We start from the raw sequence: 26,202 nt of genomic DNA on the forward strand, positions 1-26,202 counted from the left end.
GCCCTGCATGCAGCCACCTCAACTTCATAGTGTCGTGAGTGCCCTTTTCTGAAGTCGCACTGAAATTCTTAGAGCTCAACCAATATGAGTTTGTTGTTTGAAACTATTTCCCTGGTACATAATGAGGTCCCATCACTGGAGATGTACAGACAGATACTTGAAAGTCAGGAGGGAGTGGGGAGAGGGGCAGGAAGCAGAAAATGTTGCGGAGATAATTTCAGCATCTGATAGTCAGCCTATGAAATTGACTGGACAGCCAGAGTTTGCTTTCATATGTAGGCAAAGCACATTGCAATGAAAATAGAGAGGAATTAACTTCTGATTAGGAATATGGGGGTGGGGTGGGGACAAATTTTATGTGAGGCTATTCAGGACATCTGAGGAAGGAAGGATGGAAATAGTTATTATTCTTATATTATCTAAGTAATGCTTCATTTTTTTTTTTTAATCCTCACCAGAGGATATTTTTCCATTGATTTTTTTCAAATAAAGTGGGAGGGAGGGAGAGAGAGAGAAACATCGATGTAAGAGAGACACAGCAATTGGTTGCCTCCCACATGACCCTGACCAAGGCCAGGGATTGAACCCACAACCAAGGTACCTGACCTTGACTGGAAATCGAACCCAAGACTCTTCTTTCTGCAGGCTGATGGTTCAGCTGCTGAGCCAAACCAGCCCGAGCTCATATTTCTTAATCCAGTACTGTATTCATCAGGACTATTTTGGTTTTAAGCAACATTAAATAAATTCAGACTTGCATAAGTGACAAAAATAAATTCAGTGAGATTTAAACAACTGCACTGCCTTCAGGCATAGCTGAATCCAGGGACTCCAACAATGTTCATCAGACCTTATTCTACTCTCTGTCTCTCAGGTCTGCCTCTATGCTCGCTTCATTCTCGGGCAGGGTCTGTTCAAGATGTGCCAAAGCTGCTAGCAGCTCCAGGCTTAGGAACCACAGCTTAGGAAGCATAGCTTCTGTCTGACCATACTTTTAGCAAAAGTCTCAGGGAGACTTCTCACTGACCCAGCGTATGTCACATTCCCTCCCCGCCCCCATACACACACATGCCCACCTCTGAAAGGAGGGAACCCCACCCAACCATATGAATGTGAGTGGAGGAGGGGAAGTTCCCCAAATCAAAATTGAGTTGCTATTACTTAAAGAAGCTGAAATGAACATCAGGCCAGCAAAAATAGCTTTCATCTCTGTTAGTTTCATATCCTTGCTCAGAGCTGTGCCCCACATCCCCATTCAGAGAGCTCGTATTCATTCTTTCAACCACAAATGGCTCAAATGGTACCTCCTTGAAGAAACCTTCTCTGACCACCCCAAATTGGGCTGGGAGCCCCTGAAATGTGTGCTCCTGGCAGATCTCGTCACTCGGGGTTTGTGTGGTTATTTGACAAAAGCCTGTCTCCCATGTTGGTCCAGGACCACCTTGAAGTCTGCCTGCCTTGTTCACTGCTGTGTCTCCAGAGCCACGGACAGTGCCTGGCAAGTAGAAGGACTTTAATAAATATGTATGTGAAGCCCTGGCCGGTTTGGCTCAACAGAGTGTCGACCTGTGGACCAGAGAGACCTGGGTTTGGTTCCCGCTAAGGGCACGTATCTCGGTTGCAGTTTGTTCCCGGCCCTGGTTGGGTTGTGCGGGTGGCAGCCACTCGATGTGTCCCTTTCATGTCGATGTTTCTCTCTCTCTCTCTCTTCCTATCTCTCCCTCCCACTCTATCTGAACAAAAAATGGAAAAAGTGTCCTTGGGTGAGGATAAAAAAAAATGTATGTGAAGTACTGGTAAAGATTACTAGGGTCCTGGTGACCAGTGAGGGGTAAGAAATGGATGGGTCAAGAAAGATATAAAGATTCCATGCTTGTGGTTGAGTGTGGGGAAAGAGACAAGAGAAGACAGGGTGACCTTGGGGAGCACTGTATGTTGTGGTCCACAGGATGGATGATCAGAGTGTGGGGCAAGGTGGGGGGATAGGAAATCAATCAGCAAATGCCGCCCCTGAGGACAGAGCAGAAATGAAGAGTAAGTCCAGGCTGGAGAGAAGGGATCTTTTCTGAATCCTTGGGGGACCCAGAGGGAAATGCAGTCCAGGCCCCACTCCCAGGCGCATTTGTGAAGGAAGATGTGATCAGGACTTAGCAGGGGGAAGGGAAGGAATCTTCAGGCACTAGGCTGGGATTGGCTGAGAGAAAGGCTTCTCTAGGACAATCCTTCAAACCTTAAACTAGAAAGAGGAGGTGTCTCCGGGTTCTTCGATCATACCTGGGTGTTTCCAGGTTGTGTTTCCCTTTTCTGTCATCTGTTTATCATCTGTCCATCCACACATGTAGCCACCGTGTGAACAACCCCTGACAGCAGACAGGGAGTCCTTCTAACCTTCCCATCCCTGCCACACGCACACACCCAGGCTGGTCCCAGGTTGGGGGGGGGGGGCACAGAGCTGGCAGGAGTCCACCCCACACCCACCCTGAGGGCCCTGTAACCTACAGAGAGGAGGGGGACACTGAAAGAGAAACAAAAAGGACAGACCAACAGAAGCAGACCTGCAAGGTGGAAACAGAATCAAGAGAGAAATTCATGTTGAAAAGGACTGGGAGACTGAGGATCCCAAAGCCAAAGTAGGGAGGAGGGCAACAGACTGGAAGAGAAGGTAGGAGTGAGAGGAGGAAGGGAGAGGGGAGCTAGCCAGGCAGAAGAGAGAGGTGGGGAGAAGCAGGGGAGATGTAGAGGGGAGGAATGGAAGGGGGAATGGGAAAAAGAGGGAGGAAGGGGAGAAAAGGGAGGGGAGAGGGGTGAGGGAAAAGGTGGAGGCTGCTGGCGCCAACGCCGCCAGGAGGCTGCTGGAAGGGCTGCCCGCTGCGGGGTCGCGGGAAAGGGGGCAGCGAGGAGGTGGACCGGGCGGGGGCCGGGTGGTGCGAGCAAGCTCCTCCCCGAGTGGGCGGGCTCCAGCGCAGCGGCCACGCCCCCGCCCGCGCTTCCCGCCCCTCCGTCCCGCGCTCCCCCAACCCCCGCTTCCCCGCGTCCCTCCTCCCGCCCTCGAAAGACCCAGCGAGCGGCGAGGTTGCGGGAGAGCTGCACGGAGCGGAGGAGCCACGGATACGGGAGCGCAGCGCGGCCCGAGCCTGGAGAGGCCCCGCGAACGGAGCTCACCGGAGTGGCCGAGCTGCCCGCCCAGCGCCCGCCGCGGGCAGCGCAGCCCCGGCCGCAGGTAGGAACGGACGGACGGCGTCGGGGCGCGGGGCGCAGAGACCGGGACGGCCAGGGCAAGACGGCCGGGGGCCCGAGCCGCCGCTGCGGGCCGGGCCGGGTGGGCGGACACCCGGAGATTCCAACCCCCGTGCCTCGCCTCGCCGCCGGCCACATGCAGGAGCCAGGGCGCCCCTCTGCCCGTCGACGCTGGGCAGATTCCCCTGGGAGGCCCGGAGGGCAGGGGAGCGCCCTCGGGGGGAGTCACCAGACTCGCGTGCCTTTCCCTTGTCGGGGGTCCCCTTGGACTCCTGGGTTAGCTCTGTACTCTGCTGGAGCCATCGAAGCGTCGCGTCTGTTTCCTAGGGGACAGTGGGGGACCTGGGAGTGAATGTTTGGGGGACCAGGCGCCACTTTTCTGTCTCAGGGTCAGCTGCCTGGAGATAAAGCTGTGCCCCTCATTTATTCTCCAAGGGCTAGGGAGGCCAGCAACTTGGGGATGGGACACCTCCTTCCTATCCTGGGGCAACTCTAGCTCAAGAAACATTGGCTGGAAAACACTGGACAGCTTGGGCTGAGCGCACACAAGCTCGCACTGCACTCCCCACTCCTTTACCCTAGGGATGTAGGGGGGCTCCACCCCACGTTTTGAGGACTGTCCCCTTGCCACAGCAGGACTGCTCTAACCTTCTTGCCTTATGTCCTGGCATTTATTCTCCTGGGATGGGGAAAAGGGGTGACTCTGCCTGCCCTGGTTACCGAGGTGAATGCCATCAGATTTCCATGTACCCCCAGGGGTGGCACCCACAGACGCCCTGTTATAGCTTGGCTTGGTCTTCAGACAAGGAACTCAGACCTGACAGCCCCCACTGAGGCTCTGAGCTAGTGTCCTCCCAAAATGGATGTGAACCCCAAAGAGAAAATTGGATTTTAAAAACCCAAATAACACCCCCTTTCTTCTTAATGTGAAGCTGGAGCTTTGTCTCCCTCTCTCAGGAAGCTCAGCCTCATCCCCATGAAGAACTGGGGTGGGGGGGCATCGAATAAAATGGCTTCTGAGCTTTGGTGACATCCCCCAAATCACAGACTGCCAGGCTATGCGAGTAGACTTTGGAAGTGACCTTCATTTTTCTGTGACACACAAGGTGGGTGCTTAGTGACAGAGCGGTTGTTGGGTGCTAGGTATTGCCTAGCTTCTGTCTTTGAGAACTTTGGGGAAAATATATTCATAATGGAGTCTGAAAAGGCCACCTCAACTCCCAAATTCCAGAACAAAGGAGGTCAGTGGGACTACAGGCTTCTTGCACCCTCTGTCTCTCCCTTTGGAGCAAGGAGTGGGAGGGACCTTTTCCCAGATCAGCCAGGGCAAAATGGCTGAGCCTCCCCTGAGCCTCAGAAATAAATTGTGAGGCAGGCGGCAAACAAAGAAAGCTCTCTCCCTTCAGCCAAGCACTGGCTCAGTGGCCAGTCCTTGAAGGACAAACAGTGAGTTCAGCCGGACACACAGCTTGGCTTGCCTGGCAGAGCATCTGGAGAGTGGAGTGATCCCTAAGAACCACAGAGGCAGCCGCTTGGGAGAGAAAGTGGGACCATCTCTCCTAAATGTGGCTCTTTATGCCAGGGCTGGAAGCTTGGTGAGAAGTAGGTCCCCGAGCTCAGGATGGGGCTGGGAAGAGCTTCTAGAAGCCAAGGAGTAGGCAATTCAGAGGGTAATGACAAAGGAAACCAAGTCCATCAAAGCTGAAAGAAGCACAACAGCTCCGTCGCTCCCTGGATTTCACAAGCCTGGCAACCAGGAGCTCCAAGGCTATGAATTTGTTTACTTACGCGTGGCCCAGCACACAGCTGGCACTCAATAAGTATCTTAGAATAAAGCCAGCATGGATGGAAGGCGATGACAGCACTAGCATAGACCTACCTATAATATATTCCAATGTCCTTGAGCCAGGACTGCTATAAAAGGTGGCTTCTGTCCAGCCAGTGTGGCTCAATGGATTGAGCATTGCACTATGGACTGAGAGGTCCCAGTTCTATTCCTGGTCAGGGCACGGTGCCTGAGTTGCAGGCTCGATCCCCAGTGAGGGGCGTGTGTGGGAGGCAGCTGATTGATGTTTCTCTCACATAGTTGTTTCTATCTCTCTCTCCCTTCCTCTCTCTCTGGAAAATCAATTAAAAAAAAAAAAGGTGGCTTCTGAGACCACAACCAGGAATGAGCCCTGGATGGGTTCACTTTGAGCTGGGGTGCTGCCATTTTCTGGCCAGGTGACCTTGGGTAAGTTCTCGTCCCTGCTGGAAAGAAGAAATGGATTATTGAAAGCTTCTAATGTGCCCAGCTTATAATTCTTACAATAACCTTGTGCAGCAGATACAGCTGTATCCTCTACTGCAGAGGTGAGGAAATTACAGGAGAAGGGAAGTGACTTGCCCAAGGTCACACAGCTAGAAGGTTGTAGGGCAGGGACTTGAACTCTGTCTTCTGATTTCCCAGCCAACACTTGCCCCGCTGCTGAGTCTCTAAGTCTTGGTTTTCACCTCCATAAAGTGATGTGGTGGGGTGACGGTTGGGATTTGATGATTGACAATGAGGCCCCTTAGGCCTCTACCTTCCTGGCATATGCTAAGAGCAACATTAAATAAAGCATAAATGCCAAGCGGCTTCTTGCCATCACATAAAGACACTTCCTATCAGTGGAGATAGATATTACTCAAACCACTTGGAATTTGGACACACACACACACACACCCGCTTGTGTATGCATCACAAGCCTTGCTTGTCACTTTCAGCCCCCTGCATCCTGAAATACCTTGGGAGTAGGTGGGACGCCCAAGCCTGTCTCTGTCACCTGGCCTGAGGGGTGCCCAGCTTTCACGCCTTCTTGGCCTGCATCAGAACTGCCCCTTCAAGTCAACCCTGCAGTCGCCCAGCCTCTCTGTGCCCAGAGAATGGTGGGCAGAACACAGCCCTAGGCACGATGAAGACGACCTTGAATTGACCCCAACTGCAAAGAGCAGCAAGGGCCCCCTTTCAGGAAGGAGATCATCAGACATTTGCCTACTGCCCGGTGGCATTCCTTGGCTCCAGCTCCTCAAACGGCCCAGTGTCCGCAGTCCTTTTTGTTACCTTTCCCCTAGTCTCTGAAGGTCACTGGGAGGTGGAGGGAAAGAAAGTGATCCTTGAGAGGAGGAAGGGGTAGGAGGCCAGATATGGACCCCAAAATAGGGCTTTCCAGGAAATGTGCCTCCTGAACCTCCAGGTGTTCCCTTGCAGCTCTCCTGAGGCCGGCAGGAGCCAGGGAAGGGGGTGTGGGAGTGAGTGGGAAGCCAGCTAACTGGGAGATAAGGGTTGGCTGGCATAGACGGTAGGTGTGAACACAAGCTGTGGGATTTCAGCGCAGGCTTGGATTCAGTCATAAACGGAAAAAAAAAACACACTCAATATTTTTTCAATGATAATATCATTGATAACAATAATAACTAACAGTTACTGCAAGTTGATGATCTGCCAGGGAATGTGCTGTGTACTTTCCTTATATTATAGCATTTAATTTTCACAAAACTCTGTGAGGCACGCAGTGGAATTGCCCCGTACAGATGAAGAAACACACAGGGAGAGAGGTTAGGGAGCTTGCTGCAGGCTTGCGGGGCTTCTTAATGGCCCTGGAGCCCCAACTCAACTGCAATGGAAAAGCCCCTGGTGTTGCCACTTAGCAAGGACCACAACTGGCCATCTAAGGAGCTGCACAGTTAGAAAGCATTTCCCCATTCCCTTTCCGTCGGTGGAGCTTTTCCACAGCTCTGGGAGGCCGATGGCTTGACAGCCACTATTTAATAACTGGGGAAGCTGAGGCCGAGAGAGATGAACTTGTGCCCAGCGTCCCTCAGCTGCCGAGTTGCAGAACTGGAATTCACATGCAGGTGCCCAGCCTATTACAACGTATTTGTAACCTAGACTTTCAATTCATTTAAAGCTGGTGTTGACGGTGCACCCAGCCATCTTTCCTTCAAACTTATGTGTCCCCCAATTTATCCACCCCCTCGCTGCTCGGGAAGAAGCCACTCAGAGCGGCCGACAAAGCCATCAGCTGCGTTTACCGTTATCTGACATGACACGGAAGTGGCATCCGATTTGATGCAAGCTGCCTGCAGCGAATAGCCTTCTATTTTTACATTTCTCACAAATTGAAAATTACAAGGAGGCCAGGTCTTGCAGAATGATTGGCTGTGGTGCTCTGAAAGCAGGGGGTGTGTGGGTAGGTGGAACGGGCCACATTAGGGGTCCAGGGGCCCTCTTGGGCTTGACTCTTGGCAAGAGAGGCCCCCAGCTTCCGGGGCTGGATAGGATCCTGGCACATGGGCCAGGCTGGAGGATGCTGCTTTGGACAGTGACCTGCAGCTCTGCCCACCTGTCAACTGCATAGTGTCTGCAAGATCAGTGTCACATGCCAGCTCTCGAGATAACTGAGCCCTGGCCAGAGGGACATTCAAGGTCAAAGATGCCCAGAAAGACATTGACAGCAGGTTGCTTTCATGGCCTTATTGTTTGGTAAGGAGGTTCTGTGCAGGGAGAGGGCAGCCGCCACAATGACATTTGGTATCAGTATTGCTGTTTGTTGGAACTTAGTGCTTATAACAATATTCCTGGACATCAGAACAGTACTTTATAGTTTGCAAAAAAAATGTTCTTGCAGCCATTCTTTTTTTTTGACCCTGTATGGAGTATTCCAGGGAAGAAAATATGGCCCTTGCTATCTGGAGAAGAATCTTCTCTCAAACAAAAATAGACATTGTTTTAAAAGCTACTTTTTTCATAAAACTCAAATCAGAATGACCTTGACTCAAATAAGGCCTCTTGGCACACAGCGTGAGTACATGCATTGTTAACATTTATGTAGAATTGCATTAAGTGCTTTCTCCATTGAGGCATATAATAACCCTGGGAGCTCCCGTGAAAATAATAATATTATTACCATTATCTCCATCTTTTGGATGGAGAAACTGAGGCTCAGGAAGCCCTGAATACCCTTATCTCTGACCTCTGGGAAAAGCTGATGGGAATCACCTTTACCAAGACCAGATCCAAATTCACCAGGTAGCTCCTTGATAAAGTGCCCAGATGAGTCCGAATCTACAGGAGGCAGAGCACAGGGATGGACATTTCAGGATAGAAGAGAGGCACAGCCATGATGTTTAGGAGCTGTGGCATCTTACCTGAGCTCTGGCCAGAGGCTAACACATCCTCGGTCACACTCAGAGTTTTGGGGTCTGAAGTGTGCTCATTTGGCCGGGGAGCCCCCAGCAGTGGCAGGGTGTGGGAGGAAAGGAAGGGATGATTCTCTCAGACACACATGCAGGCACACAAACCTGCTTATCTAGATGGATTTGGGTGAAAATGAACGCTAGGGATTCTGCAAGATTGTCTAGAAGGATCTCAGGACCTTGATAACCAGTAAGATGTGGGGAAATGTTCAGACACGAGTCTCAGAACACTTGAGACCCCCTGGAGGAATGGGCTGTGCAGTGCTGAGTGGTACCCAGACAAGAGGGTAGAGAAGGGAGTGGGTATGGAATTGAAACCACTCACCCTGGCAATGACTGCACCTTCCCCCTGCCCTTGAAATGCTATCCATGCTGAGGATTGTGAAATATCACAAATTCTGGGAGATTCTAGGTTGCTGGGGAAGGTAGGGACACCCAAGGGTTTGACGTGTCCCCTCTGTGTTTGTGGCCAGCCTGGCCCCGACCACCAAGTATGGAGAGCCTCCAGTTCTGGGCTGCCCGAGGCTGGTGAGAACGATGCTAGGGAAAGGGTGCCACTGTCCCATCGGCAGGAGGACCACCCTAAGGTGGAGCTGCTAGCTCCGGTTGCCCAGCAGACTGAACAAAGGCCACTGCCTCCCCATGCTGTCTGTGCTCCAGTGGTCCAGCCCCGCTGCTGCCTGAACCCCTTTGCTCCCACATCGGATAGTTCTAGAGCTTGAGGTCAAGAGCTCACCAATGATTAAAAAACCAAAGAGGGACTGGGGATGAGAAAAAAGTAGTCTTACTGGAGAGAATTCTGTGAAGATGGGATTTAAATGCATACATGTATTACATGTACATGTACAGGTTGGTTCAGCATGATGACCCCCAAAAGTCAGATATGTACAAGCCCCAATTTTGAGTTTTGACTGTGACCCATGCACTGAGCAGAGCACTTTATTTTTTTATTTGTTTTTCATCTCCACTCAAGGACATTTTTCCATTGATTTTAGGGGGGGGGGGGAGAAGAGGAGAGAAACATGATTCGAGGGAGAAGCATCGATCTGTTGCCTCCCACACTCACCCTGACTGAGAATCCAACCTGAAACCTGGGTATGAGGAATCGAACCGGCCACCTTTTGGTGCACAGAACAGTGTTCCAGCCAACTGAGCCACACTGGCCAGGGCCTGAGCAGAGCACTTTACAAGCAGTGTCCCAGGATCCTCAAGAAGGAAACTGAGGCCCACTGAGCTCATGTGGTTGTTTCTTGAGGCAGAGTCGGGACTCAGATCTGGGTCTGCTGGGCCCCAAGGCCTGGGCTTACAGACCCAAGAAAGAAGCGAGAGAGCAGCCTCCAGTCCAGTGGCCTCAAGCCTGCTGGGAACTATGGGCAGGGTCCTTCCTTTCTCTGGGCTTTGCATTCTCAGTCCATAGAGCCAAGGGGTTTGGACTGGACAGGACAGTGGGCTGCTGCCAGTGCCCAGGTGGGGACGGGAGGCTGCATGTCCCACTTCCTGCTCCATTTCCCCCGTAATAGCCTCCGAGACTAATGACTGGGAAGATAAGAGCCCTTTTTCAAATGGCAGTGAATGCCACTGATGACGGTGCAGCCATGGCTCTGTTAATTATGCCACGGGCATTACATGAGAATGCCAACCCCAGAGGAGTCAAATATCACCGCTGGGCTACAAAGGCTATGCCCATAAGCCATGCCGTCATCCTGGCCAAGGCAGAACCCTCCCCCATCCCCCCCAACTTTGGAGCCAGACAAGAGTCACAAAGCCTCGTTCACACACCAGTCTCGTCCCCAGCACAGAGTCTGCAGTGGCTCCTGGGAGCTGGAGACACCAGTGGCCACTCCGGGAGATTTCCTTAGAGACCTCTGGGAGGATCTAGACAAGTTACCTTCAGGAGCAGATGTGGCAAACAGCTGGACCAAATGAAACTTTGAGCACCTACTGTGTGCCAGGCCCTACTGTGGATTGTGGAGGTAAACCAGGTGTTGTTTCTGCTTTGAAGGCTGCTCACAGTTAAAGCCATAAATTCCCCAAGAGCAGGAACCCTGTGTCTCTGGGCCTCCAGTGGCCAGCATAGTGGAGGACACATAGTAAGTACTTACCTCTTGCTTTTGATTGTGTGGCTCCTTAAGTGAGAGCTAGAGGCCACACAGGTGGGAGCCAGAGCAAGATCAACTGTGGACTGAGTGGGGCCGAGGAACAGGGTAGGGGACCAGCTTTCTCCACTAGGCACCACCAACCTGGCCTTTCTGGTTGGCTGGACTCTACTTGCTGGGTAACCATGGGCAACCCCCTTGCCCCTTTCTGAGCCTCAGTTTGCACATCTGAAAATTGGGCAGTGTGAGGTCTGTGATGGCTGCCAAAAAACTATGTCTCCTAACCCCAGTCCTGAACATGGTGGGTCACAGACATTGCATAAAGGTTTGAAAAGTGACATTTTGGAGGCGGGTTCATGAGAGAGTGCGGTCACCAAAGGCAGTTTCTGGTTCTTCTTGTGGACTTGAAATGTCACTCAAACCTCCAACCCCTCTCCAGTAGCTCCAGTCCCCTGCCTCCCACTTCCTGGACCTCAAAAGCTGTTTCTCAGGTTTTTCTAGGCCAGAGAAAGACACAAACCCCACCCATTTTAGACACCTCTGCATTACAGATAGGTAAACACCTAGAGAGAAGTCCTAGGCCCAAAGGTACTAAGAGCTTCTAACCCCTAACCCAGTGCTCTTCCCCCTGCCCCAAGCCAGCCCAGCTCTACTATTGAGAAATTATTAAATAGAGTTGGTGGAAGGACTCTGGTTGCTGTGGCAACGGAGCCTGTGTCCTCGGGAGATAATGGCGTTGTACAAGGCAAAGTGATGTGTGTTGAATGCTGATTCGGGAGCTGCTGGAGTGAGCAAGAAAGCGGAGGGGACTGTGTCTAGGGTTTAAGATTCCCATAAAGGATGCTCGGGGCTAGTAGGGCTAGGGGCAGGTGTGAGGAAGCGTGTTTTTCTACTTCCATCCTTCCCATGACCCTGGCAGAAAGGGATAATCTTCATGGAGCCACAAAGTGAGGTGAAGAGAGGTGCAATAGCTCTTCCCCCAGGTCACACAAGCAAGCCAGAGGTGAAGCTGGGATTTAAACCCCAAACTACTGCTGGGGAGTTGGGGGGAAGGCTGGAAAGGGACACTGTGAGGGGGAGGGTGGTTGGTGGCACAAGGACCCAGAAGGGAGCCAGCTCTGAGCCCTGCAGTAAGAGTACCCAGACCTCTCTAAAGGCTGCAAGGAGGTTGCTCATGGAGATGTGTCGGGCCAGGAGCCACAATTCCAGCACAGGAGGAATGGGGAAACAGTATAGCAAGGTAGCTCCAAACCTTAGCTTTGGTGCCAAAGTCAAAGCCCTTCCTCCCACTCCCTAGTTGTGTGACCCTGAGCAAGTCACTTCACCTCTCTGAGCCTCATTGTCCTCATCTGCAAAATGGAGATAATAATAGACCTACCTTATAGGATTGTTGTGAGATTAGCTAAGGTAGGTTAGGTAGAGCATCAAGCCCTGCTTTTGGGCATAGCTCAATCAATAGTCACTATTATTATTAACCAGAGAGGAGAGGCTAGAAGGGCCCATCCACTCTCAACCATGCATTGCTTCTAATTGGTGGGGTTAAAAGAGTGGAATAGCTAAAGCAAGTATAAGAATGATAAATAACAGGCTCTTCGTTCCAGGATGGTGAATATCAAAATGAACAGCCCCCATCACCAAAATTATGCATAAATATTTTGCATTTGGAAAACATGATTGATGTACCTCCCTGCAGATGCACTGTCCCTAAAAGCCTACGCACAAACCACACTAGGGGAAAGTGTGTTTTCTCTGTGCCGGCCAACTAGATGACTCCACGCTGCAAACCCTTTGGAAAATAAACTCTCACCCACGCTCTTCATTTCTCTCTCCTGCGCAGCTGGCACGGTGTATTTACTTCCCTAATTGGGGATTGGAGAGCATGGGGTTAACACCTTGAGAAGCCCCAAAGTTCATCATTTGCATGCTGGCAGAAGTATGATAAGAGCTGGCAGACAACCTCATTCCACTTCGGAAGCAGAAAGAGGGTGCTGGACTCAGGCATCCGGCTGATTCAGAAGCAGTGGTGAGTGCTTAGGGTCCTGATTACTTGGAGGCGAGTAACCATTTTGTTTGTTTCCATAAACCTGTTGGAGCCAGTCCACCCCCAGAGACAGCAACCTGTTTCTGGATTCCCGGAGAGGGAGGACCTTTCGTCCCCTGCCTGTCCTGGGGCTGGATGACAGGGTACGAAGCAAGGAGCCTGAGACCTCGGCTTCCGACATCTCCATTCCGTGCAGGCAGGAGAGGGGCAGGGGACAAATAAAGACCGTTGACATTTAACCAGGATCTGAATGAATGTGCTAATTACAGGATAGGCATACATGTCCACTTGGGGAATTGTGTTTTATGAACAATTTTCTCTGAGAATTTGATTTGGTCAGCATCTCCCCGTGGCTCCCACTATTCCCTTGCACTGATTGCCTATAGGTTAAGAGCATTATGACATTCTACCCAGGACTTTATCCCACAGCTATAAAAAAAATAAAAATATATATATACCTATATACATATACAGATATATATATAATACTAGACCTAATCAGGTGACTTGTTATAATATCGACCAGGCCTCAAGCATTTACTATGTACCATGTACTGTACTAACCACTAAGGATTGTCTCATTTAATCCTCGCAGCAGCCCTAAAGGTAAATATCATCACCTTTGTCTTAGACAAAGAGGCTGACGACTAACCTTCAGTCACACAGCACCTGGGCTGAGACTCAAAACCATGTTTTGTTCCCCTCAGGCCAGGGCCTTTAACCATTGCCGTGTTCTGCCTGCCCCTGGCATGGCTCATGACAAATAAACCTCCGAATACCCCTTGAATTTGTGTATGGTGCATGGAACTCAAGAATATTGCTCAGTAAAAATCCCATTTTCCTGAATGGGTAGGTTATTCTTGCTATGTGGGATGTTTCACTTTACAAAGAAGGGGGGATTCACACTATCGAGATTCTTTTTGAAAGCTAAGTGAATCAATCAAGAACAGATGCATTGGTACAAGTGAGCATCCATGCAAGTCTTTTAAAAAGAAAATCAGCTTTCTCTTGTGGGAAATATTTGAGACCCTGGAAACTGACCTTTAATTGACTCTGAAAATACATGCCCTCTTCATTCTTGCAAAGTATCCTAAAGCAGTTATTTTGACATTTTTTTAATCCAACTGAGCTTATATTCAGATAACAGTAGGGTTTGTTGTTTCCCAAATATAAAATTATAATACTGACTGTGCTTTTATTGATGTCACCTCCCACCAGGATTTTTGCATATCCCCTAGGGAAGGAGAATCACTGACCTGGTCCTCCTTCTACCACTTAGAGTAGGAGCTCTGGAGTGACTAGATTGCACGTGTGTATTAGGATTGCAAACTCAAAGTCCACTGAGGGCTGGGCAGGTCAAAGAAATAAGCAGAGAGGTCAGGGACAAGATGACAGTCATGGTGGGACTTCTAGTAAATTGGAAAAGGCATACCTACAAAGCATGCACATTCGAATTTCAAAATTCTAGACTGATGCCGCTCAACCAAACACATATGTGGGACCCATTTGGCCCACAGACCACTAGTTTGAGATCCCTGGTAGTTCTTATTGTGACTTTGTGTGATCTTGGTCCAGACAGTTTATCTTTTGGGCTCCAGTGTGTTCATCTCCAGAATGGGGCTGATAAAGCCTGCAGAGTTGTTGAGAGGAAGAAATGGAGTCCAGGTGTGGACACTTAATGAGGAACCATGGAGATGCCCAGGGCCACCGTCACTGAAGTGCCATTCTGTGACATGGAATCAGCTCCCCATTTGGGCTGTGTGTCTGTGTGTGATTTATTACAGATTGTCATTTAGTTCGGCCAGCCCCAGCAGCATTATTCTTTTTCTTTTCCCAAATCTGACATCTTAAAGGGCCTAATATTATCCCAATGCCCTTCAGAGCCTTTCAATTATATCTTGAATGAGAGAGAGAACAGTTATTTAACCCCCTGGTTTTCTTATAAGTGTGTCTTAAAAGGCAGAGAGTGATGTCAGAGATTGCCAGGTGGTCATCATGTCACTTTTATTTTCTGATCTGAATTAATCCTTTCTGGGCTGTTGAGTCAGGGACGTTTTCAGAGAGCTTCCCTGGAACAGAAATGCCCGAGAATTCCCCACACCAGCCAAAGGAAGGTGGGTCGAAAGCAGCAGCCTGGAACAGGCCTGCAAGGGCCTGGAGACTGGGAACCTTGGCCTAGTCTGCTGTGGGCTCCCGTTGCCCCTGGCTAAGGGTATGCTCTCAATTTGCGCCTTGAGCCCTTCTTGGAAGGCTGAGGCTGATGGGCTGGCCCACCAAAATCCAGTTAGAACCAGCTGAAGGAAGGCAGCGGGGAGACCCCTTGGCCTGGGTTTCACTCTCAGCTCCTCAACCACTTGCAGCCTTGCACTCCTCCAACCACAGGTTTCTTGTTGCTAACCATAGGCTCCTTCCCTCCTTAGTTCTCCCAAAGGTTCAGTGAGATCACAGAGTACCTGTGTTCCTCCTGTGTGTCCTTTTCCCGTCACTCTGCTCCTCTCTTCCTGTCTTCCTCTTTCTGCATTTTCTTCACTCTCTTCTTCCCCTCCTCTTTCCCACCTTCCTCTCTCCCACCCCTCTAGATCTCCTCTCCCCCTCTTTCCTCACCCCTCCCCACTCCCCAGCATCCATGAAGGGGCTCTGAGCCCCTCCCTCCAGCTGCACCCACAGGAGCTGCAGCGTCTGCTCTGGTGCCAGCCCAGGAGCTGATATCCGGAGCTTTCCTTACAGGGAGTCATCAAGAGCCCACCGGCAGAGTGTGTGCATCTCTGCAGTCCTGCGGCCTTGTGGGGGTGCTGGGAACCGGCTTTGGTGGGAGCATTCACACCACAGAAATCAGCAGCAGCCCCAGATCGGCCTTTTGTTGCTTTTGTGCGAGCTCCTTGTTCAACACCCACCAGCACAGCACTGCTTGGGAGACCCGTGCCTCCTTCTCCAAACGGACAGCGTCCCCTGTCACAGAGAGTGGAATTCAGGAGAACACCTTTGTGTCTAGCTCTGTTGGAGCTGCTGGGGGAAGCAGAGCAGTTGAAGACCCAGCACCTACTCGTGCAGAGGTGACCCTACATGGGGAGATAGGACGGAAGAGTTAGCTGTTAGTAAGGAGAGAAGCCAAATTGGGTAGAGTGACCAGGCCTTCCCCATAGTCCCAGCTCAGGCGCTGTCCTTCCACCCTCCTCCCACTCACCCACACAGCTGCCCTGCTCTTGCCAAATCACCATCCAATAAAATTTCCCCACCTAAAAGCTTCCAGTGGCCCCCCAAGCTCCCCCAAGGCTCACACTGGGGAGGGGCCACTAGAATCATGGTCTTTGGAATCAAGCTGCCACCTCCTGGACCTGGGACTCTGGGCGAATTGCTTTACTTCTTGTGCCCCATTTTCCACATCCGTGCAATGGAGTTTTGTGAGTTAAATACGATCATCTATGAACGCACTACACATAATTATTACTTAATAAACGACCTGTGTGATCGTTATTCTATTACAGGGTACAACACTACTCCCTTTCCTGCATTCAAAGCCTCTTACTGCTATCTCCCCAGCCATGGTCCCTAAGTCACCCCAGATTCTAGCCAACCAAGCCAGGCACCTCGCCATCTCAAAATACATTATGCATTTTGTCCTGTTCGCTCTGCCTGGAATGGATAGACCAAAAGCAGTTAGTCAAAGATTCTAGTCCTGCTTCAGTAGCTGTGATTATAAAATAATGTCTCTACTTCTGTCCACTTTTCACCAGCCCAAATTCTATTCTCTCCCAGCTGCTTGCCTAAACCCAGGCCCCCTTGGCAGGGTGCCATCCCTCTTTCTCTGGGCTGCGGAAGAACTTATCATGTGGATGTTGGTTCCATGGCCCATCTCCCAACTACGCTGAGAATTCAGTGCCAGCAGGACTCAGACTCCAACTGTATCTTTATTCCCCTGCACCCAGCGTGTGACCTGGCTTCCTGGAGATGCACAGTCAATGCAGATTGAATTGGATTGAAAATTGCCGTGGCAAAGCGAGGTGCTCAGTCAGACGTTGCAGGCAATTAAGGGCCAGAACAGATGTTTGCAAACCACTGATTGTGTGAGTGAGACAAGCAGGATGAAATGAGAATGAGGATGGAAGTTAGAAGATGCACTAGAAATCAGAGTCCATCTCTTCTCCTTGCACATGGAAGAAAACCGAGGCACAGAGAGGGAAAGGGACTGGCTCAAGATCACACAGCTCGTGAAGTGTGGATTGAGGATTCAAATTGGGTCTGTGGACTCCCAGAGTCTCAAGCTAAATGTTCTTCCTCCTCTCGCGTCAACCCCTGGAGAGGCCCTCTCCCTGCAGGCAGGTCCTAAGGCTGAGCCTCCTGGCTGCTGCAAGCACAGGCAGTGTTTGCAGTTGGAGGAGAGCTGGGGCCTCCCAGAGGGGATTGCCACCCCTTGGGGCTGGCTGCCTCCTGGGAGACTCTAACTAGAGCCCCCAGCCCCAGGAGCCTAGTGAGAGCTTCTCAGCCTGAATCCCAGGTGATTGGCTCCCCAGATACCTGCAGGATTTGCCCAATACGATCATGGGCCTTTCCTGGAGCCAGAGCTCTGAGTGTCTAGTGCCAGCAGCCTCTCTTGAGCTTCTTAAAAAGAGCAGCAGACCTTATCCTAGTGGGGGTTTGTCTTGGAGAGATCTGCCTCCTGAAAATGATCCACTCTTACACCAAAGGTGGGGCTTGGGAGTTCCACAGGCACCCCACTAGAGACAGCAGAATAGAATAGAGTGGTTAAGAGCATGGGCACAGCTGCCTGGGTTCAAGTCTAACTCTCCTATTTCCTAGCTGGGAGACCTTTGGCAAGTCAGTTTACCTTTCTGTGCCTTAGTTCACCCATAAGTAAAATGGGGGTGGGTGATAATAGCAAGTTAATATACACAAGAGATAATTAATATACATAAAACATTTAGAAGCCCTGGCATGTTAGTCAGAGCCCAGCTCATTTCTGTCCTCCACTCTGAGCTCTCCTTTCCTTTCCCTCCTTGTTAATGAAAAGTTGGGGGTTTTGTTTTTGTTTTGTATGCAACTACAGAAAGAAAACGAGGACTCCTGAAGTTCGTTTAACCTTTGGACGGTTTTATTAAGGTTTCAGCAGTTATAACGCTGAATTTTATTTTTGTCACTCTAGTTGTTGGTGTGGGATGTCCTTTAGCCTTCTCCTACATTCTGGTTTTGGAGGCACCCAGAAAACCAGACTTCCAGGGTCTCAGAGGCTGCAAGCAGAGGGGAAGGATGGGAGCTTCTGTTTTCTTGACTATCATAGGGCTGTGAGGCCAGGTGAACTCATCTCCATGCAGTCACATTTCTCCCCATCCAGAACCCAGCAGGCAGGCTCAGAGAGCTCATGAAGCCACATCTAAAGGCTTCTGAGAATTTCACACAGGCTGGTGTTTGGGAGGTACCTGCTGGGTGAGCAGATACCACTGGACTGTGATTCCGAGGACCTGGGTTAAATCCTGTGTGACCGTGGGCAGTTCATTTGACCCCTCTGAGCCTCAGTACTATCATCTGAAAAATAGGATTAGTGATCATTTTAGCTTTGCTATATTTGGCACTTGCTGGGCTGGGCACAGTCCTAGAACATTCAAATCCAGTCCTCAAACTATGTGAAGTGCTTACTATTGGCCCCATTTCCTGATGAGGAAACAAACACTGGAGAAAATACGTAACTTGCTTAAAGTCACACTGGGATGTTGTGAAGAGCAGGTATTCAATAAATGCTATTGAGAAATGCATCGGGTCTGCAAATTACCTCTCAGCTATGTGGGGGCAGCATACGGATGTGCTCTTTGCGCCGAGATGCGGAACTGCTTTCCTTCATCTCTTGAATAAGAGTATACAATGGGCTGAGTTGGGGTCTGTAAGGATCATACCACTAGTGTGCTGTGTGACCCCAGGCCAGCCACCAGCCCTGTCTGGACCTTCTTCATCTGTAGACTGCTAGTGCAGACCAGGTGTACTGGTACGGCGTGGACCAGAAAGGAGGCTGCATAGTTCTTGGCCCCAAGCCCTACTGGCTGAGGGTCCAAGGATGAGAGCCTACCACCTAGATTTGCAGCTTTCCGTTTTGCTCGCAGCCTGCACCCTGGCAAAGATTGACTCCTCACCACCAAATGGGGCTCAAGCCTCTGAGGCCTAAGTCCTGAGGCCTTGGAGATCCTGTTCAGCTGCCCCTTCTCCATCAGAGCACCTGCTCCAGGGAGCTTTCCCTCACCTCAGGAGCATTGCATGACAGGGGCTGCCCATAGCACCTGCCATCCACCTGCACAATTACAACCTCCCTCTAACCTTCTGCACCTGATTATCAGCCACTAATTGGTCCTCACATGCCTGTATTTTCTCAATTACAAAGCACTTCTGCAGCCATTCATCTCTTTGAATAACTCTCTAAGCTGCTATTTATTGAGCACTTCTTGTGTCCCAGGCCCTCTGCTTTCCTCGGTCTCTTTCCGTGTATTATCTCGCTTTAGAGTTTTGCAACAATCCTCCGAAGTATACAAATTCATATTTACAGATGAGGAAACTGAGACTCAAGCAAGCTAAGGATCTAGCCCCTGAATCGAGCTCTGTGAAGTCATCAGGGCCATCCCTGGCCTCCAGCCTCCGCAGCTGCCACATGCACTGGAATCACTGGGATCCTGTTAAAACGCAGCTTCTGATGCAATGGTCTGGAGGGGCCAAGATTCTGCATTTCTAACAGGCTCCTCGATAATGCCAGTACTGCCCCTCAGAGAACCACACTTTGAGTAACAAGGCCCTGGATCATTGAGCAATTTGAGATTCCTTTCCAAGAGCCCCAGGCTGGCAAACCTCAATTTCCTTATCTGTCAGATAGGTGAATTTGCTTTTAGCTCACAGAGCTGGAATGAGGAGTGGATGTTATAGCGCCTGTGAAGTGCCTGGCCCACAATAGGTGCTCAATAAGTGCTGGCTCTTCTCCCTTGATAGGAGCTGGCATGGGTCTAGGTGCACAACAGATGCTCAATAAAGCCTTGTCCAATTGATTAAGCCTAGCATTTTCCCCTAAAGCACAGAATAAACTGCATTATGTTTCCTCTTGGAACAAAGCCAAACTCAATATTAATTTTTTTCCTGAACTGCAGTTGCAGAAAGAAATAAAACCGAGTAGAATGATTGCAGTCTGAAGCAAACCTCTGTAATTTCTGTAATTACAGAACAGAATAGGAGCAAAACAAAGCAGAAATGCACACAGCGTCATGGGAGGGAGTGGGGGCTCTATGCCCAAGCTCACTACTCTCCTTCTGATTTCCTGGCTGTGTGTGGCATCCCACTAGCTCCAAGTGGGTTCTGGGCCCAATCCTGGCCCTGGACAATAGCAGCCCTGAGACTTGCCTTGGCCTTTTGGCTTCTGCCTAAGTCCCCACCCCACGCAGCCTCCTGTCCCTCTGATGCAATGGGACAGAGGGGAATTGTCCAAGTGGCTGCCACATGCTCCCCTCCCCCCAGCCCGCCATCTGGCCCAGGGCTGGGCTGCTGACAGCCAGTCCACCAGCAAGGCCTGCAGGCTGCACCTCCCAACTAGATTCCCAAGTGCCACTCCTTACTATCTCTACCCTAGCTCTACTGGTCAAGTCACCAGCATCTCTTGCCTGGACTCTAAGCCTCTTAAGAAGCATCCCTGCTCCCACCCTTGACACTCTGCAGCCTCTTCTGGGCTCACAAGCAAAAGTCAGATCGCCCTCACTGCCTAAACTCTCCAGTTTCTCCCATCCCATTTAGAATAGAATCTGAACCCCTTGCCGTGGTCTCTGAGACCTTATGTGATCCTGCCCCTGCCCACTTCTGACTTAGCTCTGCTCCCTGCTGCATTGGACTGCAGCCACCTGGCCTCCATGCTGTCTCTCAAACAAGCCAAGCTTATTCCTGCCTTGGGGCCTTCGCACTCCCTGCTCTCTGTTTGAAATGCTATATCCCAGAGAGTCAAATTTATGGCTCCTAGTTCAAACTGAAAAAAAATTTTGTTCAGGCCAAATGAAACAAGCCTAAGGGCAAATTTTGACCCATATCGCCACTCCTGATCTAGAGCTTCCAAACTCCACTTATTTTCTTTTTCTTACAAGGCATCTCCTCATCCAGGGATTGGCAGAAATAGTCTTTCTGCTTGGTTTGGCCCATTTTTATCAATGGCTTTAGGACTTGGTCACAGAGAGCACATCAAGGAAGGATGGGGCATCATAGGAACATTTTACCAACTTCCTGCCTTGAGTCTCTTTCTTTAATTCCTTCCCAGAGACCCCCTGAATTAGTCTTCTATAACACTAATCTGATCACATTACCCCCCTGTCCCATCCCTGCAATTGATCCCCAAGTTCCTTAGTCTGGCTTTCAAGGCTCATCACAAACTGATCTTTCAAGCTTAAAACCTCTCCACTTTGGTCCATGTATTTCCCTTCATTTGGGATGCCCTTCCCTTTTTTTGAGCCTGATAAACACCTATTCAACCTTTAAACCAAGCTCAAATGTTCCCTCATCTGGGGTACCTTCTCTGGTTGGATTGGCTCATTCCTTCTAGGCCTACAGTGTCTTATTCATACACTCTTGCGGTACTTATGATTATGATTAGCTAGAGGCAGAGGTATTTCTACTTCTAGGCTGTGACCCTGTCAAGGTCAGGGACCTTATCTTATTAATCCTTGCAACCTGAGTGTCCAGCTCAACTCCCTGTGCACATTAAGCCCTCGGTAAGTATTTACAAAACTGAATCTTTCTGCTGGCCTCTGTTAGCTCACGGATTCAAACTCTGGTGACCAGGGTGTAGTTCAGAATACAAAATGCTTGAAACAATTGTTCCATCGCCATTCCACATGTACTCAGCAAATACTTGTTGAACAAATGAAGGAGTGAATGAATAGGTGAGTGAATATAGAGGACTTGTCACTTGTGGTCTCACATTAACAGTGCCCTTTTAAATATAGCTTTGGTGGAATTCAGTTAATGGTGGCATATTAAGGACCTGGAGGACCATGGAACTAGGTTCTTGTTCACCTGATGAGGGAGAACTGGAAGACCCTGGAAGGCAGCCTTGAAAAAGAAATGCCCTACATCGTGAGCTGGTGAGACGCACTTCCACCTGCTCTGCCAGCAGGGAAAGCGGGGCTGCAGACTGGCACCAGGAACAGGGAGACACACGGACTCACCTCAGCAGACTCACAGCACACAGGAGTGTGTTTCAGAAAGGGGGTGGTAACAGTGGTAAAAGGTTAGTTCTGCTTCAGAGGTCATTGATTTTCTAGAAAGACAGCCGAGTTCCCTTGCTGTGCACTTGCACATTCCTGTGCTTTCTGCGTGCTGTTTTTCATGAGGGGAGCGGCCGGTCAACCAGCTGGGGTCAGGAATTAAAATTCCCATGCAGGTATCCCTCCAGAGTGCTTGAGCAAGGCAGCTCCTGGGACAGCTCTATGTAAACACTGGGTCCCAGGCTTTTTCATGAAATGGGGTCCCTTTATCATTTTCCTCCCATCTACTAGATGTTTGTGGTTTTTTTCCTTACCAGACTTTATTTATTACAGAATAATTCTTTTTTTATTATTTTAACCAAACACACAAATGTACCACTCCCAGCTTCTGACTGGCCCAAAGTGATCAGCTAGACCACTTTGAATTGATATACCAAGAGCCAAAGCAAAAGATTCGACATTTTTATTAGCTAGTATTCTGCATGGCAACTAAAAGGATGATTTCTGGCTAGCTTTTGAAAATGCTGAAGGGCCTGAATAATGAACCCTCAGTATATGTTAGCTGCTATCATCATCATCATCATCATATTATTATTATAGCCTCTAGGGAGCTGTGAATACCAGATTAAAACCACAATCCATAAACAGATGGTAACAATCACAACGATAGTAATGGTGGCGATTCCTATGACCTCACTCTGAGCCAGGCATTCTGTCACGTGTTTTATGTGCATGATCTCATTTAATCTTCACCACAAACCTATGAGAGAGGTGTTGTTATTATCCCACCACTTTACAGATGAGGATCAATATGGGGAAGTAACTCACCCAGCACTAGTAATTGTTAGAAGGAGCTGAGGTCTGATTAGCAATGGGGTAGGCTTGCTGTCCTGCGAGTCAAAGAGGCTTCTCAATCTGAATCCTCAAAGAAGCATCAGTTATATTAATTCATGGCTTTATGTCTTTGATCTTCATATATTGCACATGTTCTAAAAGGAAAACTCCACATATGCTTATGTGGCTCTTCATAAGGCAGTTCTAGGCATTTGGCTAAATCTGAATACACTTTTCCGTATTCTGGAAATCACATGTATGACTTGTGAGTTCTTCAGACCAGCCACTGCCTCCGATCCCTCCAGGCTTGGCACAAGGAGGTGTTCCACGCGGGACAAGACTACAGCATAAACTTCCTGGTGAACTGAACCCTCCTTCTCTCCCAACCTTCCGACCTTCCTTTGGGTTGATGTTGAATGATTTCTTCAAAGGACATACACACTGTTTCACCCAGTTAAACATGTCCAGCTGTCTTGCTGCTTGCAGGGGGTGAGCCAGAGCTTTACCTGGTTTGCTCGCTCTCCCTCCCTCCCTCTCCTTTTTTCTCCTCGCCCTCCCTTTCCCCTCCCTCCTCCTTCCCTCCCTGAATGGTGTCTGGTGCTCCTGAAGCCCAGTGCACAGCACCAGTTAAAAAAACCCCGGTAGATTTTGGAGTTTGGTTTGAGTCTCCATGATAATCAACAAGTAAATCCAAAGTGGAGGCCAGAGGCTGTTCCCACAGGCCATAGGCATTCCTGAGAACTTGGTCAAGCAGTGAGAGGTTGGGCGCAGAGATCTGAGGTTGTGGCAGAAATCCCCTGAACCCAACGTAAACAAAAGTGGGGAATTTGTTTTATGACTATGGAACTGCTTTGTAAGCTCCAAGAGCAGGAATGTGGCCAGTCTTAAGGAAGCCTGGAACCACCAAGTAGAATGCCTTCAAGATTCTCTCTCCATCTTTTGATCTCTGCTTTCTTTCCTCCTCAGACCAACTCTCTCTGCTACTCTTGAGTACAGGTGGCCAGAAGAGGGCTGCCTCTGGTCACAAGTCTCCGGACAGATGCTGTATTTCTCCATTCAATGCCAAATTCCCAGGAGAGGAGCTTTGATTGGCTAGCCAGGGTCAGGTGCTCAGCCCTGGTCCAAGGTGATTGGACCGTTTTAAACAAACATGGCGGCTGGAGCACACACACGTGGGTAGATAGTGGGGTCAGTTAAGGGCAACACTGTTTCACAGTTAATGGCTAATTCCTTAAAGTGGGTCTTCTTGAACCTCCCCCACTTTCCTGAGGCTGCCCCTCCCCCGAATACCCCGAGACTCTGTGGTAGACCACAGAATCGGGCGCCTCCTGCCACTGCTGACAACGCGAGGCTGGCACTCTACGTGAATCTGAACGTCCTTCTGACCGTGTCAGGACCAGGCCGGGGCCTGGATGGGCGTCCGAGACACCTGCGGGTCATCCTTGAGAAAAAGAAGCAGGGTTGGCGGTAAAGGTTGGATTGTCCGAAGGTGGCCTGGCTGTCCGGGACCTCCAGGAAGAAACAATGGTGTTGGTAATGGGGACTGCATGGAGGGGCCGAGGCGAGCGCACAGCACACCTGGGACCCCCAGCAGGGCAGAGGCGGGGAGGCAGCCTCTGGCGCCCGGGCCACACATTGCTTTGGCTCCCACATCCGAGTCCACAACCGCTGCTTCACATGTTCCTCCTGTTTGAGCCGAGGGTTCCATAAGTTTATTCTGTGTGATTGTATTAGTTTAAAAAATTTTATAGAAATTGAGAACTTTATTTTATTTTGTTTATACATTTTTGTAGAAATTTAAGAATAATTCTAGAAATCCACAAAAGTGCAAAAAAAAAAAAACCCAAAAAACAAAAAGTAAGCAAAGTCATTTATAAACTAGTCACTGGGAACATATTAGGGTAAATCTTTTAGTTTAGGTTTTTAATGAAGGGATGCGGGGATAAAAATAGGAACATCCATACTAAATAAACTGTTTTAAGACCTACTTTTCTCATTCCACAAAACAAGGGGCTCTTTCTCATGTTATTACAGTGGTTTTTCACAACATTGCTGCAAGGTTGGGTGGAGGATGGGGGAAAGTATCAGCTGCATTCGTTGACTCCCATTGAAACCCTGGGAAGCTGCAGCCCCTCTGTGATTTATCTTTTCTTTCTGATAAAATTATGGAACGTCTTCCTCACAGTGCCCTCATGCCCACTCTCACAGCTGTCCCAAGGGCAGCAGGCCATTTCTGCATGTTCTCAGGACCTCATGGGCCAGCCATGTTGCATGGATTCACAGAGGTCACCCCAGCTGGGTGGTTCCAAGGGGCTCATACACAGCACTGCTACTGGCAGGCTTCCTGCACCCCTACTTCTCTCTGCCCAGGGCTGCCCATCAGTGCTGCCTGCCCATTCACCTCTCCTCCTTCTGTTTTGCAGGCTCTCGCCCAGGAGTTGCAGAGGGAGCTTCTCTGGAGCTGACCCACCTGAGAAAATCATCAGGTAACATCAACAGCCAAAATTATAACCATTTCCAGACTAATCAGGTGAAAAGCATTCTTACAAGCCAAGAAAGCGCATTTTTGCCACAATTCTACAAGGCAGATAGCATTACCTCCATTTTATAGATGGGGAAACTGAGCCTAGAGCAATCAGAAGTGGTACTTAGGGCCATTCAAGTGGTAAAAGGCAGAGTAGAGATTTGAACCCAGGACTTGACTGAGTGCACTGTCACACACTGTCCTCTGTTCCTCGTTTTCTCTGGAACTAGAGATGGGAAGAGTGCAGTTTAGGTAGAATGTCTGGGGATGACCCAGGAGAGGATCTAAGCCAGTGGTCCTTTCTCACCTGAGGGATGGGGTTGGGCTCCTGGCATAAGAATCTCCTTTATGGAATTTGTTAGAAGTATAGATTCAGAGTTATCTTGGGTGGGAGCTGGGAATGTCTTCGTAGAGCTTCCCAAATGACTTTGAAACACAGCCAGGTTTAGGAACTGCTGATGAGATAGCAACAAGATCTCATTATTTTTCAGGCACAGTGTGTCTCAATAAATAAGTGAAGAACAACAACCCAATGAGGGACATACTATTATCATCCTCAGTTTAAAAGCTAGGGAGTATGGGGCCCACAGAGGTTAAAACGTTTACTCAAAGTCACACAGCTTGAAAGTGGTGAAGAAGACTTTGGTCATGTGTTTGTGCTCATATACCACCTTCACCCACCACCTGCAGCCAGGACATTTCCCTATTCAGTTCCACATTCAGCTCCACCATCGCTTACCTTGCTATGGCTATTACAGCACCAGGAAATAAAAATCTCCTGATTACATTCAGGGAGGCAACGATTAGGAGCACTTAATATTTCTCTCTGGGATTTTGGTCACCTTGGGTTTCTTCTATGAGCATGACACATATCGGAGGGCACATGACACAGATGGCCAGAGTTGAAGCTAGTCCAGGAGACAACCACACCCTCACATGTTGTCTGGAAACAACAGACACCTCCCATCCTCTGGGAGCAGAGCCTGGTGGGAGGAAGAGGGCTTATAGGAGAGCTTTCTTGGGGCCCTGTTTTTTATGTGAATT

General features: G+C 49.6%; 1 protein-coding gene across 2 annotated transcripts in view; it reads left to right on the forward strand.

The window, feature by feature from the left end:
• Nucleotides 1-3,169: 3,169 nt before the first annotated feature.
• The window catches only part of SLC6A1 (solute carrier family 6 member 1), a 41,385-nt gene continuing 18,352 nt past the window's right edge, over nucleotides 3,170-26,202 (forward strand). Inside the window, exons 1-3 of one of the 2 annotated variants that reach the window (XM_036267330.1) lie at nucleotides 3,170-3,220; nucleotides 12,388-12,573; nucleotides 25,058-25,120. The gene's annotated coding sequence lies outside the window, so the exon portion shown is untranslated. The remainder of the gene's footprint in view (nucleotides 3,221-12,387; nucleotides 12,574-25,057; nucleotides 25,121-26,202) is intronic. The other variant, XM_036267331.1, reaches the window with a different exon arrangement.

The sequence above is a fragment of the Molossus molossus genome, unplaced genomic scaffold, assembly GCF_014108415.1.
Source record: "Molossus molossus isolate mMolMol1 unplaced genomic scaffold, mMolMol1.p scaffold_m16_p_18, whole genome shotgun sequence".
NCBI classification, from domain to species: Eukaryota; Metazoa; Chordata; class Mammalia; order Chiroptera; family Molossidae; genus Molossus; species Molossus molossus.